The sequence below is a fragment of the Calonectris borealis genome, chromosome 6 (assembly GCF_964195595.1).
Source record: "Calonectris borealis chromosome 6, bCalBor7.hap1.2, whole genome shotgun sequence".
Lineage (NCBI taxonomy): Eukaryota > Metazoa > Chordata > Aves > Procellariiformes > Procellariidae > Calonectris > Calonectris borealis.
In genome coordinates, this window is record NC_134317.1 from 38,594,436 (window position 1) to 38,610,842 (window position 16,407).

At 44.5% G+C, this 16,407-nt stretch overlaps 1 protein-coding gene across 9 annotated transcripts in view; it reads left to right on the forward strand.

Annotated features, from left to right (window-relative positions):
* MAP2 (microtubule associated protein 2) overlaps nucleotides 1-16,407 on the forward strand; it is a 232,972-nt gene that overhangs the window by 97,208 nt on the left and 119,357 nt on the right. For all 9 annotated transcript variants that reach the window (XM_075153705.1, XM_075153709.1, XM_075153708.1 and 6 more), the window contains one exon: nucleotides 247-312. The gene's annotated coding sequence lies outside the window, so the exon portion shown is untranslated. The remainder of the gene's footprint in view (nucleotides 1-246; nucleotides 313-16,407) is intronic.

Below are 16,407 nucleotides of genomic sequence, written 5' to 3' on the forward strand. Positions count from 1 at the left end.
CACACTGGATGAATTAAAATGTATAGGTAATACATTTCTGTGGTTTTGTTTATAAATATATTTGATGCATACATAGTGTATATTATATGCACACACACCTTCATACACACATACTTGTATGGATATGTTTATGCATCTATGTCTTTGTATAAGAGAAAAAAACTTTTCTTGTAACTGAAAACTGTTTTTCAGCAAAAATTAAGTATTTTCAGTTTCCCCCCCACCACCTTTTTTTTATGTTAACAGATTCTCCAGTATATAGTCTTGGACGTGACGCACTGATTGGAATCTGCTTGTTCACAGATTGAAAAGGTAGGACACCTCTGCATTTGAATGTGATTTTCAGAATGTGGGAATGTGTGTGATACAGGGTGTGGGCTGTTCTTTGGTATTTTTTTTTTGTTTATTTAAACAATAGTTGTTATTCTTCATTTTATCAAACTATGTTTTGTTGCAGCTTTACATAGATTTTCAAATTGTTTTGGCAGGCACTGTAAAGTTATTTTTGATGTGTACGCATATGCTCTAGCTATTTAATTAGTCCTTTCAGCTGCAGCTGCCGAAGGGTGAGATACAAACCTGAGTGCTTGTCTATTGTCTTGGATTAGTATAGTGAGGGTGCAAAACTGCTTCCTGTCACATCAGATGTGGGGTCGTCTTAGTATTGATTTTAGCATCGGCAAGAACAGGGTTAAACTCGCTGGCTTGCTCAGAGCAGGTACAATCTATCACAGCACACAGCAGAAAGCATAGTGGTGGTTTCATACTGTATCGCTTTCATGGAGGAGGGAAACTTCTTTTAACCCGTTCATTGCTGCCAGAAACCGCGTGTGTCTCAGCTCGGGGTTTTATGCACAGCGTTTCAGTAGCCTGGCAGGGCGGGGCCGTGCTGGAAGAGCTGTCTGATGGCTTTTTGACATATCACTGGCACTTCAGAAATTATTTCTACGTATCAAAATGAAGCAAACATTTGGGGTTTTTTTGACAGTGTCATTGCTAGCTTCCCAAGAGAAGTAGTTTATTATCCTCTACCCTCTAATACCTTTTGGCTTTGGTTGCTTTAACCCCTTGATGCTGTAAGGGAAACGGTGAGATAAAACCCTGCAGAATAAAAAGCATTGAGCGACTTTCTTTGCATTGAACTTTCAGATGTGTCAAGTGGTTAAAGAATACCGATCTCATCGATTTGCAGTGGGGACTGTGCCCTTAAAAAAAAAATAACAAAAAAAAAAATCTAGGCACGATTGAAAATCTGCTCCCTCCACCTTGATGGAGAGAGGGAAAGGTATATCCATCTCGCATTAACTTCTCAGTGCCAGTTCCCGCCCAATACCTTCCAAACCAGACTTTATCATGTGTTGTTCTTCCCAGGTGTCCTACAGCTGATCACTTCTTAGCTCTGCGTTTAGACCTGGAGGGAATATGTGTGTTTGTAGGGCAGCAATCAAAACCTGCCTGTGAGTTTAGTCTGAAGTTTCAGGTTGCCTTTTGAAAACCAGAATAAAAAAGGTGAGCCTGGGTAAACCAGGAGTAATGATAACCCTGTGAGAAAGCCTGGCCTCCTGAAATGGCCAGTCTGGGTCCCCAGACAGGCAGGAACCCCAAGCCAGAACGTCAGCACTGGCAAGGATGTGGGCTGCTGCTAGCAGCAGTGCATCCCTCTGAAATGTGATGCATGATCAGTTTCATTGCAATAAATTGCTAGGGCTGATTGACAGATGCTGTTTCCTGGGGGAAGGCATTTGTGAATTTTTCAGGATATTCTCTCTCCTGTTTTTCTTACATGCAATTCTATTCCTCGTTTTCCTCATCTACGCATCTTTCTGTTCTCTTGGCCCTTGTATTTTTTTCTGTCTTTGGCAGAAGGCTTCTTACCTTAATAGGTTTTCCTGGCTGAAAATTCTTCAAAGGAATGCTTTACTTGTTAGTTTTTCTTAGTTGCTTTTAATACTATTTCCCTCCTGGTATCAACTATCACTAGACTCATTGAAATAGAAAAACCTGAAGTAAATAGTGAATAAAATGCTTTAATTCTTGAAAAAATGCATTCGGTGATCTGTTTTTAGCTATGAGCAAGTCCCTTCTCTTCCCTCTACTTTTAATTTCACTTCCATTATCCAAGGGCAACAAGCCAAACTGCAGTCTCATTCTGATTTCATTAATGTTTTGCAAACTCTGTCTCAAGGACTAACGCTGCTTGCTGGGCTTGATGTCAAAATCCAAGGTTTTGCTGCAGCATTGGAGAAAGGGAAAGGAAGGATCTCTCACAAATAGAATGGCATTGTAGCAGACGAGTAGAACTGCCTGGTTTTTACAGTATCTGTGGATAATGAGTCAAATTTGTTGATCCCCCTTGGATGAATGGTTTTCATTTCCTGTGGAAATGTCTCTTATCTCATATTCACAGCATCTTATCAGTCCTCTATGCTCTCCTAAAAACAAAGAAAGGTGTCAGCTCTTTGTTAATAAATCAGAGTTGGTGAGGAGACTCTGTTTTTTTGGGTTTTTTTTGTTTTTTGTTTTTTTTTTTTTTAAATAAACAATACATCCACATTTCTTACACCTCTGATTTATCAGTCATTTTAACCTCCTCCTTTGATCTGGGTTTTTAAGAGTCACCTTACAAATGGTTCCTTCTGGCTGCAAAGAAGAAAATGAGATGTTATGCTGGCGAAAATGGAAATTATTTCAAACAATATAATTTTCTTGAAGTAGAGGTAAAGGGGCACTTACCCTGTAAGGAGAGAATTAATTCTAGATTGACAGGATTTTAAAATCCTATGGCCACAGGGGTAGCATAAGATGACTTGGAATATCAAAAGAAAAACATTTTGTTAGCTGATACAGAAAGGCAGCAGAAGCCAGAGCATGCAGCGGCAATCAGGTGTGCTGGATTACAGTTTGTGGACTCCAGGGCACGCACCCAGAATGACGTGATGTTTGGCGCTCGCCTTCATTTAAACAAATGACACGGTGACCAAATGCGCCACAGGCGTTCGGAAGCAATGTGTAGGTGGCAGCAGTTCATCCCCAGGACTCTCTTGCGGGGAGCAGCCTCCGGAGCGAGCTTGGGCCCCCACGTCTGCCTCTGTGCTGAGATCCTCATCCCTTTTTTAACCCCACTGGTTAGACGGCCCTCTCTTAGCACGTGCGATGGAGGTAAGGAGGAGTTCTGCGTTACGGCTGTTCTAGGCTGGGTCTCAACAGCCTCGGTTTGTTTACTAGGGTTAGATCAGCAGTATTAACGTTGTCTTGTCCTGTGACTACATGAAACCAGTACTTTTTTGAGCATCGGAATTAATGGTACTGACTTTCCTGCTGATTTATGTCTTCTGCTTGATGATGAATTCTCAGTGAAGGTTTTCCTGCTGTTTTACTGATTAGAAAGACTATCTCTTAGGCAAATTTTTCAGTGGTAAATAAGGGTCCTATGTTACGGCTTTCCTTTCAGTTGGGATGTTGAGGGGGGTGACTTGCAGGGTCTGTCTCTTCTACTTGGATGTCTGTTTTCACGTGACTTGTAGGAAGACACTTATCTCTGCTTCTGCACCAAAGCAGGCTGAAGTTAGTTAATGGACTCAAAAATTATTAGCTGGGGAGAACGTAATCCACATGAAACTGGTTTTCTGCGGCTAAGACTGGAGCTAATGTATTGTGGTCCTGGTGAAAGTTGTGTTCCTATGGGTTTACATCTTTTGTGCCCCTCCTCCCCTACCACATCTTCCCTTACCTTTGTGCCAGAGTACCCCCGTTTCTGTGCTGTCAGCTGGGCAGGGCTCGGCGTGTGCTAGAGCTGCTCCAGGGTGCTGGCTGGCCATCCTCTGCGTGTGCTGCCTGGCTGGAGGCGCAGTGGCAGCGAGTGGAGAGGTTATGTCAGTGTTTTCTTCATTGGCGAAGGGAGGACTCATTTCTACTTTGTTTTTCATTTCTAGGAAGAAAATACATTTCTGTCCTTCGCTCTCTGTCAAGCTATGTTTAAGTGTTAAGTTAGGGACAGTGAGCAGAAGTTTGGTTTAGTAACTTTAGGAAGGATCCTGTATAACCTGCCAAGAAAACAACCATCAAAGTGCAGAAATGCAATGGAGGATGAACTGGTCCAGGAACTCGGTTCACATGGCCTCAACCAGAGGAAGAAGTGATTAGGTGCAGGCCTGTAGTTCCTGTGAGGGGCTGTAAGCTGCTGGGTTCACTTCTGAAAGCTTGTGTCCTCCTTCTCTTCCTTATTTTCTTTGTCTGTAAAACAAAGAAATGCCAATGTATTCCTCAATAGGGGTATCCATCAACTTCTCAAAATGATTGAGATTCTTGGTTGGAGGAAGCTGTGTATGTGCAAGACTTGATCATGAGACTTAGTATGGTGGCTTTTGTCTTGGCTGCAGTAACAAAGGGGCTTGTGGTATTGCTGTAGTAGCAGTACCAATAAAAAGGTTAGAATACATTTAGTAAAATACCGGATTTCTCCTGCCTTCACCCATCAACTTAACTCTTTCTTCCTGTGGAGCTCTTTGCTGTATAGAATTATATTGTGATCGTACAGGTCTGCGATGGCTTTTAACATGATAATGAATAAACGGCAGTCAATTGACCTGTCCCATTTTATACAAAAGGTGGCTATTTCCTGATGGACACTTAAGCTGGCATACCAGAGCTGGGAAAGCCAGAAGGGACTGTATTGCCAGTAGCATGCTAGGAAAAAACCTCCATAGCAGCAGTGCTGCTGACTCATGCTTTACAAACCTGGAACATTCCCCGAAAGGCTGGAGATGCAGATTACCTTCCTTTCCCTGTCCTGGTCAGGGACAATTCATTGTATTATTTCCAAGTCAAGGAATTTGTATTATCACCAAGAGAAGCCTCTAGATAGTTATGCACTGCTGCGTTTTCACTGGCGTTTTATGGAGTGCATTAGCATGGAGCTTGCGAGAAATCATGGGCAATTTATTTTAATACATTGGGTGTCAGTCGCTGCTAAATCACAGAAGCTATTTACATTTGTTTTCTGAGTCATACTGGTTCTTGCGAAAAGGTGATTTTTCAGTATGTGTGGTTAGTAAATTGGGTTCATCTTTTCTTTTTCTTACTTTGTGTGTATATTTGCTCTTAAAAATGCAAATGTATGCCTTAATTGGCTAAAAGAAAATGAGTCACATTTAAGAAAGTGCCTTTCTTTAGCCTTTTCATCATCAAGGGGAAGAGAGGTTCATGACTGCTAGAGACAGGAATAGAGAGCGGTGGGGGAGAGATCACAGAGCTGTGTATTTAAATGTCAGTATAAAACTCCTGGTATTGTCTAGTTGCCTGTGTCTCTGTGGTTCCTAAATCGCTTCCATCCACATGCTGAAAGAGACCTGAGCACCATGCTGCTCAGCATCATAGCATTTAATACTGAAAAACTTCATCTTACGGTGGAATCCACAGCCCTGAGTTTGGCTGGGGAGAGAAAGGTACGTGTGACAGCTCTGGGGACTTACCTGCAGCACATCCTCCCCTTCCCCGTTTCAGGTGTTTGAGTTACGGACGTGGAAACAAATCCACAACACATCTCTGTGAAAAGTTCCTCGACAAATCCCTGCCGATTTCGTGTACGGGGCAGCACAGTCCACTGCACAGGTAGTGCAGCAGAGAGGAAATGGTGCTAAACTGGCGTCTCACTTCTGCACTGGGGAAAGCACCTAGTCCTGCTCTGCAGGAGCACTGTTCACCTGCTCGGTATATGCTTGTGCTGCGAGGCAGCAGTGTCGGTCAGCGTGCTGTCAGGCCCCACGTGAACTTCTGGCAGCAATGCACGGGCTAGTGACTGCTACTCTCTTGCAACTCTATTTTACATCCTCTGCGAGCATCGGGAAGGCTGTTAGTGTTTTATTGTCGTTTCTGTGCTGATAATTGTCAAGATAAGATGGGGAGTTTCACAGGGTTAGAAGCCACTCTTGCCAGTGTGGATTTTCCAAATTCTCCTGCTATTTTTTTAGATGTTTGAGACATCAGGGAGAAAGGGCAGCAGGAGTGGAAAACATAGGGCAGTAAGGATCTGGAGTTTGATCGGTTTCTGCCTTCGGACTCCCTACCCCTGGAAACCAGGCTGCCCTGTCCGGGAATCAGCACTGCTGCAGCTTTCTCCCCTTGTACCCAGCCCTGAGCACACAGGGCAGCAATCTCACTGATGGCTCCAGCTTGCTTTCGTTTCTGTCTGAAAGCAAAGGCATAAAAACCCAGCCTGCAGTCCCAGTCCACTTGAAGTGGTCTCCAACTGGGGTCAGAGAGGGGACAAACCCAGTAACATTTAATAATTTAGAACAGAACTACCTGCTCTAGGATTTCCATGGTCGTAGCAGTTTAGCTGAAACCTCTTTAGGGGTGGATTTACTTACATCAATCCAAACCCCTTCTCAGCGCTTCTTAATGTGATTGCCGTGGCCCGGCTGATGGATTGGCGTTAGGGCCCTCCATATTGACTTAATGCAGTATAAACCAAGTTTATAATGATTCAAGATGGCTGATACCTGTATTGATAACTTGATGGTAGATCAGGGCTTAGTTTAAGTGTATGCCGGCAAGTCTGTGTTGCCAGGCCTCATCCTGGTGCTAGAGCAGGGTCTAATCCTGGCCAGCCGCGGAGGTGCTCAGCTGTCCAGTGAGGACAGATGCCCTGCCCTGATGGCATACTGCGCCGGTGACTTCCCCCGCGCAGTCGTGTGTAGTCTGACAGTTGATCTTGTCACTTTCTAAAGTTTATGGGAAATCTGAAACACACATGCTTTATTTTTAAGTGAAACAAACTGCAGCTGAATGTGCTGTGCGGTGAGCTCCTCGCTCAGAACACATGCTCTGCTAGACCAGCGTGCAGCTCCTACACTGTGTGCTCTGAATCTCTAAAGGACAAGACAACAGTTGAGTAATCTTTTCTTGGGTTTAGCAACACGATGATAAAACTAAAGGAACATTAGATGCCAAAGAATGAGTCAAGATTGCACTGATAATATTTTTTTTCATAGTCATGATAAGATAGAAGTTAAAGCAACAAATTGGGATGCTCAGTAATGTGCTGAACGCCTGCAGAGAAGACAGAAATCTGAGATATAAAACCCTGTGATCCGCCCTTCACCCATAGTCCTACACATACACCAAAGGGGCCTCCACTTCTTTTCAAAACCCACTGGGATCCGCAGAGGTTTGTGCTCTCAGCGCCTGTGCTGCGGGCTCACCGTACTCAGAGCTGCTGTCGATGTCCCCCTGAGCAGGAGCTTGGTTTCTCCTTGGATGGGTGTGCGGTGCCTAGGAGAATTGAATCCTCTTCCTTGGAAAGTTGCCACGAAGTGCTGCTGCAATACAACTAAGCACATTAATAATCATTACAATAAGAACTGGCGCTATTATTTGTAGCGGTGGTATTAGGTAATGAATGATAAGAACAGCGGTATTTTTAACGGCAGCCGTGAGACACGGACAGAATTGCTTACTACAGCAATCTTTCCTGCAAAATACACAAAATGCCTTTGAGTATTTAAATGAATGTGCTTATTCTTAGGTTTGTTGTATTTAGTGTCCATTAGTAAAAATGTCTTTCAGCAAACACTTGTGGAAGTAATTATGAAAAGGTAAATTCAAAACTGATGTATACAACTACTAGAAGTAGTTTTACAATTGTATAACTAGCCAATGTGTGTAAAAACTTTAAATACCATTGCGTGCATTACTTGGAAGCAGGAAACTTGAGCTCTTTGGTCATTAATTATAGAACAGAAGGGTTGGAAACCATGCTCCGTGGTACAAGTAACGCATCCATGTGGCTCGCAAACAGTATACAAACCAAGAATAACTCCCTGGAAGAGCTCACTGAAGAATATCTGAATTGAAAAAAAAAGAGAGAGGAGTTCTCCGTGGCTGTATCGCAGACAAAAGGAGACAAAGAGAGTGTCGTTCTGAACTGTGGTGCGTCTCGCTGGCCCCCACTCAGTGCTGTGTGCCCTCGGTGTCGTGTTTGCCAAGGGAGGGTGTAAGAGCAGGGTAGTCAGAGATTTTGATCTTCACGGACCTTTCGGTATGACGTGGCTGTTCGGCCCTGAGTACAGTGGGACTGGCTGGGAAGGATTCTTGAGAGGTTTTGAGCAAACATATTGTTGTTATGGTGGAATCCTGTTATTTTCAGTGTTCTTGTCCTGTAACTGTTTCACCATCAGAATGATATTTACAGATCCACCAACGCTTAGGCCCTGCCTTTTTTGGTGGGCTGTCGTTCCTCATTCATGTATCTTTGCAGGAAATGCAATGTGTTTAATTTATTTAGCATATTGAATGCAGGGAACAACAGCAGAAGGGTGCATTGAGTGTAACAACTCCTGCTCTTGGGAGCTGGGCAGCCAGGCAGCCCAGGTGCAGGCCAAGATCCCCCAGGCAGACGGCTCTGCGCAGTTGTATTGCTGCAGTTTGACCACACTTCTATACACGATGCCTGTGGGGACGAGGGTCTGCACGTGGCCGAGAGGCGCCTCCCGATTCTGCTGTCTCCATGCTGGTGACATTGTTCTTCACCGTCCGTATGCAGGCCACCGTTACTGCTGCCAGCTGTGTCGCTCCGGGGCTGGGACACCAGCCCTCCTGCGCAGGCAACTGCGCCTTTTGCTAAACATCGTGCAGCACTCCTGAGCGAGACCTGGGCCTGGGGAGCTCTTCTCCTGACACCAGTTTGAGAGCTGTAGCTCTTCTTTGTCTTGTCCTTTTTTTATTTTTTCCTCTGCCAGTTGTGAGGTGATCTGTGGGGAGGAAATCCCTCCACCTGCTGCTGATTATGTTTAAACCAGGTTCATGGCGGCTCAGGGCTATTGCCATATCCTTTACAGGCAACCTAGCAGATGATTGTGGTTCTGTTCCAGAGACATCTCGAGCACTGGAGCCACCTCAGTTACCTTTTGGATTGCAACTTGATACCATCACGACTGCACTACAAAATACTTGTTGGCTGTGCAACCTAAAACTTGTTTTTTTGTTCTTCATATGTTAAAGGATAATCTGTGCCCAGCAGGGCAAACATGAGTATTCAGCCATGGTGTCAGCTTTGCAAAAGATTTGTGATTTTCCCCCTAAAATACCAACCTGTAATTAAAATGGAGAAAAGCAGTGGGAAGGAGGTATAGTCAAAGCATTGCATTTGTGTCCATGTGTTCACTTACGTTTTGTTAGTGTTTGCATTTACATTTTCTAGAGCTCGCTCTATTACGAGGAGCCCTTGTAATAACAGTCTTGACCCATAAAATGTCTTTCTGCAGTATCCAAATGGGCAGGAGAAATACCAAAACAAACTCTTCTTCCTAATATCAGTGAAGGAGTGCTGGACTTAGGATTATTTTTGTGAGGTCTGTTGGAATAAAGTACTGTGGACAAACTAATTCCTGCAGCAAATCAGCTTCTTTCAGTAACCAAATATGAATTTGGCCTATATATATATGTGTGTATAATCATATATAATACAGAAAAGTAGGTTTTAAATCTATAATGCTAGGGAAAAGAAAGGAGTGTACCTTCTTTTGCTCCCCCAGAATTTCACTCGGTTTATAAAAACCCAGTGTTTGGGCCATTTTTTTTTGAGCTTTCTACGTCTGTCAAAGATGAGATATTTGCTTCTATCTCATTGGGGAAAAAGATTATTTATGTCTTCTGAAATACTGTTACTGAAGTAAAATTGATAAAATAATGTTAAAAAATACTCTTACTGGGCCTAATGAACCACCTATGGAGTTGAGTTGACTTGAAAAGCCTTAGGCTAGGCTCCTAGTGAAGGGTAGTCACAGATGTGAGCATCTCCTTTCCACCTGTACTTCTGTTTGCATAGTTTACTAAATGTAATGAGGGGCCCAAACTGCTCATACGCATTCTGCCAAAAAAGTGTAACCACCTTTGGATTAAATTCATGTTACTTGCAGTTATGCCCCCTTTCCGCTTAAAACAAGGGAAAGAAATAGTTGTATAACAAACTATGTAATGGGGAAGAAAGTCATATGTTATGACAGAGCTTAAAAAGGCTTTTGAGGATTTACAGCTGTTTTTATGAGAACTGAACCCAGAGCATTTTCATTTCCCAGCAGAGATCATCAGAAGACGGACGCATATAAGTACGAGGAAGTGCAGGGTGTCAGCCGGGTGGGAAGCAGGGGCACTCAGCCCCTGCAAGAAGCCGTAGCTGCTGGCCGTGCCTGAAACGCTGACTCGCCAGGCTGCGGCTGATAGACCGCCTCGCAGCAGAAAGGCAGCGGCACTCCGTCTCTGTGCAGGTTTGCTGTGGGAAGGTTAAGCCCATGGACTAGAGTAATCCTTGCAATATTAAAAGCCCCAGTCTCGCAGTGTCTGGGGGGAAGGGCCCATCAGAAACTTGCTGAGATGGTCTGTCTCACCAGCGCCCTGATGCCTCCCCTCCGGCTTTTCCGCTCGTCTCTGGCTCCTTGTTTATCAGGCTCATCAGCACCTTTTGCTTTTGGTGAAATGCTCCCTATAGCAAAAGTTGGCCTTGGATCCGAGGCCCTTGGCTGCTTAGTGGAATTAAGTCTTTCACTGATCCATGTCATTCAAAATTTGCTGCAGCCTGCTCGCTCTGGCCACCCCGGCTGATACTGGTGGTTTTTTGTTCCTTTTTCCCTGTATCTGTCACTGATTCTCTCTGTATAGAAAGTCTGCCTGGGGACAGGCTGCATCTCTGAAGTGAAAGGGGCATCACTCGTGCAGCCCGCTGCCGTCCGTGGCAGCTTGTCTCTGCCGCGGCGCAGAAATCTGATGAAACGCTGGGCTTGCCAGGCTGGCCGCCGTCTTTCCGACGCCGCGCTCCTCTGCCTCTCCCAGAGCTGTGCTGCTTTGTCCCAGGGTCCGGCGCACACGTTTGCAAGGCACAGAGGCGCAGCTTATCGCTGCTGTGCAGGAGCATCTGTTGCGGGCTTTGCTTATTTTGTGCTTGATGGAGAGAATGGGCAAATTTGTAAATGAGAGCGTGGGAGGGAAAACCGTGACCTCTGCACCTGTTTCACGTTAGAGGGCTCCATGCGACGAGAGCCGGTCTTTGAATCAGCACATGTCTAGAGCTGGGGTGGGTGTAGGAAGACTGCTTATCTGTTTAAGTAGACTTGATGGCTATTGTGTGGCTGCCATCTGTCCTCTTTCACACAGGATGACTCTGTTTTATTATTATCTTTAACCATATACTTACTAGGTCTCTAAACTGCTGGTCAGTCTGCATTCGTTGTTGGATAAAGGAGCTGTCACTTTTCTTAACAGAAAATAATGGTGCTACAATAGTGGTAAATGAGCCTTTTCCCCCCCTTTTTGGCATGAGTACCTTGCTGCGCAAGCAATGTGATTGATAGCAGGGGCCTTACTGCAGCATTTATCATCCTGATTAATCACTGCACTTTAATAGGGCGCTTTGCTTTAAACAGAAGACAGTAGCCATATAAACAATAGCTGAAGCATTAAGCATTGAAAGCCAAAATACATTTTAACATTTAATACATTAGGAGGGAAATAGATGCAAGGTTTGGAGAAGAACAAGTGTTGAACATGGAAGATGCTTCAGGGAACTCTAAAAATTTTGCTAGCTAGAGTTGAGAGGTTTGAAGGAGTTTTAAAGTGGGCTAACAGTAATAAAAATGTAATGGCAAATGTGTAACATATTGTAGACGCTGTTCGTGGTGCCAGTTCGTATCCAAGTCAGTCTGCTTACCTGCTGTCAGGAGATAGTACTGATTCACAAGCCGGTGGCTGGTTCTGCTGTCTGCGTGGCAGCGTTGAGCAGACTGAAGGTCTTTGCATCTCTGGACCAAGTCCAAAGCCAGTTACGTGCAGCAGCTGCAGAAGGTCTGCAGCACTGCATGCGAGTGGGAACAGGAGTTGGTCCGCAGTTTGTGTTTTATTGATCTATTCTATCCAGGTGTTCTCAGCATCAGCAATAAAGACTTTTGAAGAGCTACAAACACGGAAGTGCCCAACTGAAATTCTTCCGTTTGACAAACTGCCCAAGTCATGAGAATTTTAATAAGTGCAAGAAAGCAGGAATATTCTGGAAGATTTCTGAAGGTCTTTGTCATCCCGGCAGAGTTTAAGCCCGTGTGAGTTCAGAGTCCCCCCTGCTGCTGTTGGAGGCGTCCCCCCACTGTTGTGCTCCTGAGAGCTGCAGGGTAGCCCCGTGGTTTTGCAGAGACCAGAGGCTATCGCGTTGTCCTTGGGCACTTAACACAGCCTGTGGCTTGTCAGTGCATGTCTGTGAATTAAAAATTGAACGGTGTCTTAGCTCACCCTATAGCAAAATCTTGTACAGCTTTCTGCGCTGACAGGCTTATGGGAAGGGGTGAGCCCTCCAGCATGTGAAATGTGGCAATGTTCTCAGGACTTTGCTTCCCTCACTGGAGGTGAAAGTTGGGAGGTCGCTGGTGCATGAGCAGGTTAATAAACAATTGAATTTTGAGGTCTTTGCTGTTACATGATGGTCTCTTTTTGCCAGTTTCCAATCTGTGTCCCGTAGATACCTGTTGAGCTTCCACAAAAGGTTTGAGGTGCCCCAATAAGCACTGCAAAATTTCATTCTTAATATATCCTGAAGGAGATGTTGTTATGGAGTGCTGTGCCTGGGCTGTTGAGTCAGTGGTAATGGTAATGGGCATATCAGCAAGCTGAACAATGTGACGAAGAGCGTATTTCCTTTTGGTGCTCCTGGTGACAGCTATAGCGTGTCAGGGGTCCCTTGCAGGGAGGTGGCTGCTGGAGGGGCAGCATCTATCTGCAAAACTTAAGCAGGAGGGAGTGTCTTGAAAAAACAAACCAACCAACCGAAAAGAAAGGTGGTGGAGGAGGGAGGGGAAGAAAAAGATCCTTTTCTGGTTTGAATTCCTGTTGAGACTGGCCATCAGTGTGGCTTTGGTATTGTTCTGCTGCGGTGAGTAACAATTTGTAGAAAGTGAACCTTTATCCCTCCTGCACTAACAACCCTGAGCATCATTTGCATTCACGACAGGAGGAGGAAGGACTGTGGGACTGCTGCAGTCTTACTTAAGCAAAACTAAGGAGCAACTACAAAGCAGTCAGACCATTGTAAAAGAAAACGTGAGTAATTGTAGATGGTTAGGCACACTGAGTAAAACAGTTTGAGAGCTGAGAAACTGGTGTGGGGACACTGAGACACAACACGATTGCACGTATGAAAATATATTCTTAGTTACTAAGTACACTTCACTGGCTGTGATTTTTAAGTTCAAAGCAATGGGACAATTGCTATGCTTAGAGGGTAGAAAAATGGATTAAAGAAAATAAACACCTTCAGGTAAAAGACTTGACTTTTTTCCACCCTCCATCACGTTGTACTGTACATATAAAATGTACCGGTCGGGAAGACAGGTGTTCCCAGGGCTTGCAGCACCTTGATCACAGTACTGCTATGGGAGCCTGCCGCCACATCTTCTGGGTGCAGAAACAGGTGCTTAGAGTTTGTCCAGCAGCAATTGCACTATTGCTCGGGTTGTCTTGCCTTTAGAATTTTCCCCACTTTTGTGTTTCAGGTCTGTTTTTTCTGTCTTTTTAGGCTCCAGTCATGCAACTGGTGATCCTTGCAAGCCCTAGTGGTTTCACCCTCCTTACCTGTATCAGTTGCAGTTTCTGGGAGGGGGAGATGAAGGAGCAATCCACAAACTTTAAGTATCTCATGTGATGGAGCAACTCTGCAGTGCTTAACATGAGTTCTATAGCTGCTGTTACACAAAATTGCTTGCATGAAGGCAGTTTTCTCCTAGATCTTTCACTTGATTGCTCTGTAACTTGGGATGAGTCATTTAATTCCTGCCTTCACACGTGACTACATTACTCGGCTTCCTTACCTAGAAAATGTGTGGAAAACCCCCAAACCTTCACGTATCTGGAGGCTATGAGGCAGATACTTAAAATATATGCATTTATATAGTTATCTACAGCCTGTACATGCCCTGTATTGGCTTGAAACTAGAGTGACTGGGTCAGTCACTTGCCAAGACTGGACCTCGATCTTGGAAAAGGATTGCAGTCCCCCCAGGGGATTCGCAGGTTGAAGGCATTGCTGTGAGAATGTGCTGTTGATGGGGTAAGTGCAAAGAGCTAAGTGACGGTGCTTTGTTTTTTGGAGCAAACACAACACTGCAGTCTGTAGCATGGGAGGGCACTAGCCTAGCAAGCGCTTGTATAAGCAGAAATGGCGAGTGCTTTTACTGTGATATTTAAGACACCGAAAAGAACGTTTTAACTGCCTAAAAATCACCCTATGTAAAACTTGGTGTTAGGGCCAAAGGTGTATTGCACAGCATCTGTAACATGAAACTCCTGCAGCTACCTTGGGTCTTGAAATGGCCAGGAAACCACTTCAAGGGTGAATTCTATTTGGTTGTGTAAAGGCAGAGCTGTCAAAAGGCCTGGGTTTAGTTGTTCCCTGGCCTAATAAAGACCCAGTTGTTGACACTGAAGAAAATAGAGGAATGCTCCTGGATTCAAGGCAATGAACTCCATACTACTGTTTTCTGCACTCCCTCAGAGACCTGAGATCTAACAACTGATCTTAGCACTTGAATATGCAGCTTCACCTTCCTGCTGTTTGTCCACTTTCTTGAATCATCTAACCTTGCCATGGCATGAGGTGAATTTGTGTGTGTGCATGTGCAATCAGTTCTTGTAGGTTTGTCTGCATGCAAAAACTGTACCGTTTGACCCATACGTGCATTAAGGAGCTATGCATAATGCAACAAACATGCATTTTCTTTGTTATATGGTCTAAGAAACTCTGACGTTTCCTTCATTTTGGACCATGTCCCTCCTTTTCAGTCTATCTGGCTCTTAGATCTGTAGAGATTTCGATGTTGCGTGGGTGCTCGTTTGGTATTGTATCACTCAGATACGATGGTCAGTGTAGTCTCAGCTTTGACGTGAAAGTTCCCTTTTGGGAGAGAGAACTCTCTTTCTGGGAGAGGGATAGGGACTGGAGGTGATGTCCACAGGGGCAAATACTCAGCTCCTAGAAACAGCCTCTGTGCATGACTGCATCCAAGAGGGAATCAGACTTGCTTAGTCTGAGGATATACCCCACATTCCCACTCTTCAGCTGGTAGCTGTCGTTGCACCTTGCACCACAGCTGTGAAATCAGCTTGTGATGGATTCCTGAAATCATTGCTTAAGTCCTAGGCACTGCTGATATAAAGAAATGATCCTTTTGACCACTCTTTCCTTAAGGTCAGGGAACACAGGATTAGATTAGAACAGGTGCTCCCCCTCTTCCCCTTGTGTATCTTGTAGGAAGTGTTTGATGGTATCAACAGGACTTGATCCAAAGCCTCCTGAAACCAAAGTAAAAACTTCTATCAGCTTCACTGGGTTTGGATTGGCCCCTAAGGAGCTGCTTTAATCGGTGAGGAGAGCGCACTGGGCTAATTTAGATACTGGCATGAGAAAGGCTGCTCTTGCTAGTGGGGGCTTTTTTTGCTGAGGTCCGCAGGTGAAGACAGTGGCTCTTTGGGTTCTCTTCCCCTGCGAAGGGCAGGAGAGGCAGCCTGTCTGAGGGCGTGAGGCAGCTCAGCCTGGAAGCCGTGGAGGAAGGCATGTCAAATGACAGCTCGCACAACACGCAGAGTGGCTTCTACAAAGTGGAGCTGAGACGGCCTGACCTACTTGACTTGGAAGAACACCTCGCCTCTGCTGCAGTCAGTCTTGTTCTGAGAGAAGACGGAGTAAACATGCATTTTTTAACAGGTGACCTGTGAGATAAAGATGAGGAAAGTTAATTGGAATTGTCACCGTAGAGTCTTTTGCCAGAGGCTGTCATTATGCTGAAAAGTAACGTTAATGATGTTTAACTACTAAAATACACCTTCTAGTTACTCACTCATGGTGAGCTGGTAGAGCTTTGGCTTGCTTTGGTTCCCAAATTGCCATTTCCTCTAAAATGCTTGTGGCTGCTATGGACTATGGATACACTTGTAATACAACCCTTACGTCTAAAAAGCTCTAAACATCTGCATTTTGCTGGCAGTGTCTATTTCTTGGTTGATCATCTTTAGTAGAGTAAATGGTATAATGACATCCCATACGTTGCTGGTTAAGGTGTAGTTGTGGTGTGAATGTGGAGGTATTTAGGTATATGCTATGCTTATACAAATGAAGATGTTTTAATTCACGTATCTACATAATTATAATGAATATGTAGGCAGTAATTGTGATGGACTTAGCTGAATGTTTAAAGGTAAGAATGGTGGGGGGAAATACCAAAAAGGCTGTTTAAAATAAATTATATTTCTTCCGAGTGGTTTAGTAGCAACACCTGCGGCTGTGTGGGCTCAACCTTAAAAATTAAGCTCACATTGAAATGCTTTCATTTCATATTCAAACAGATTTGTGTGGTTTTATTGACTAGTTGCAAACAG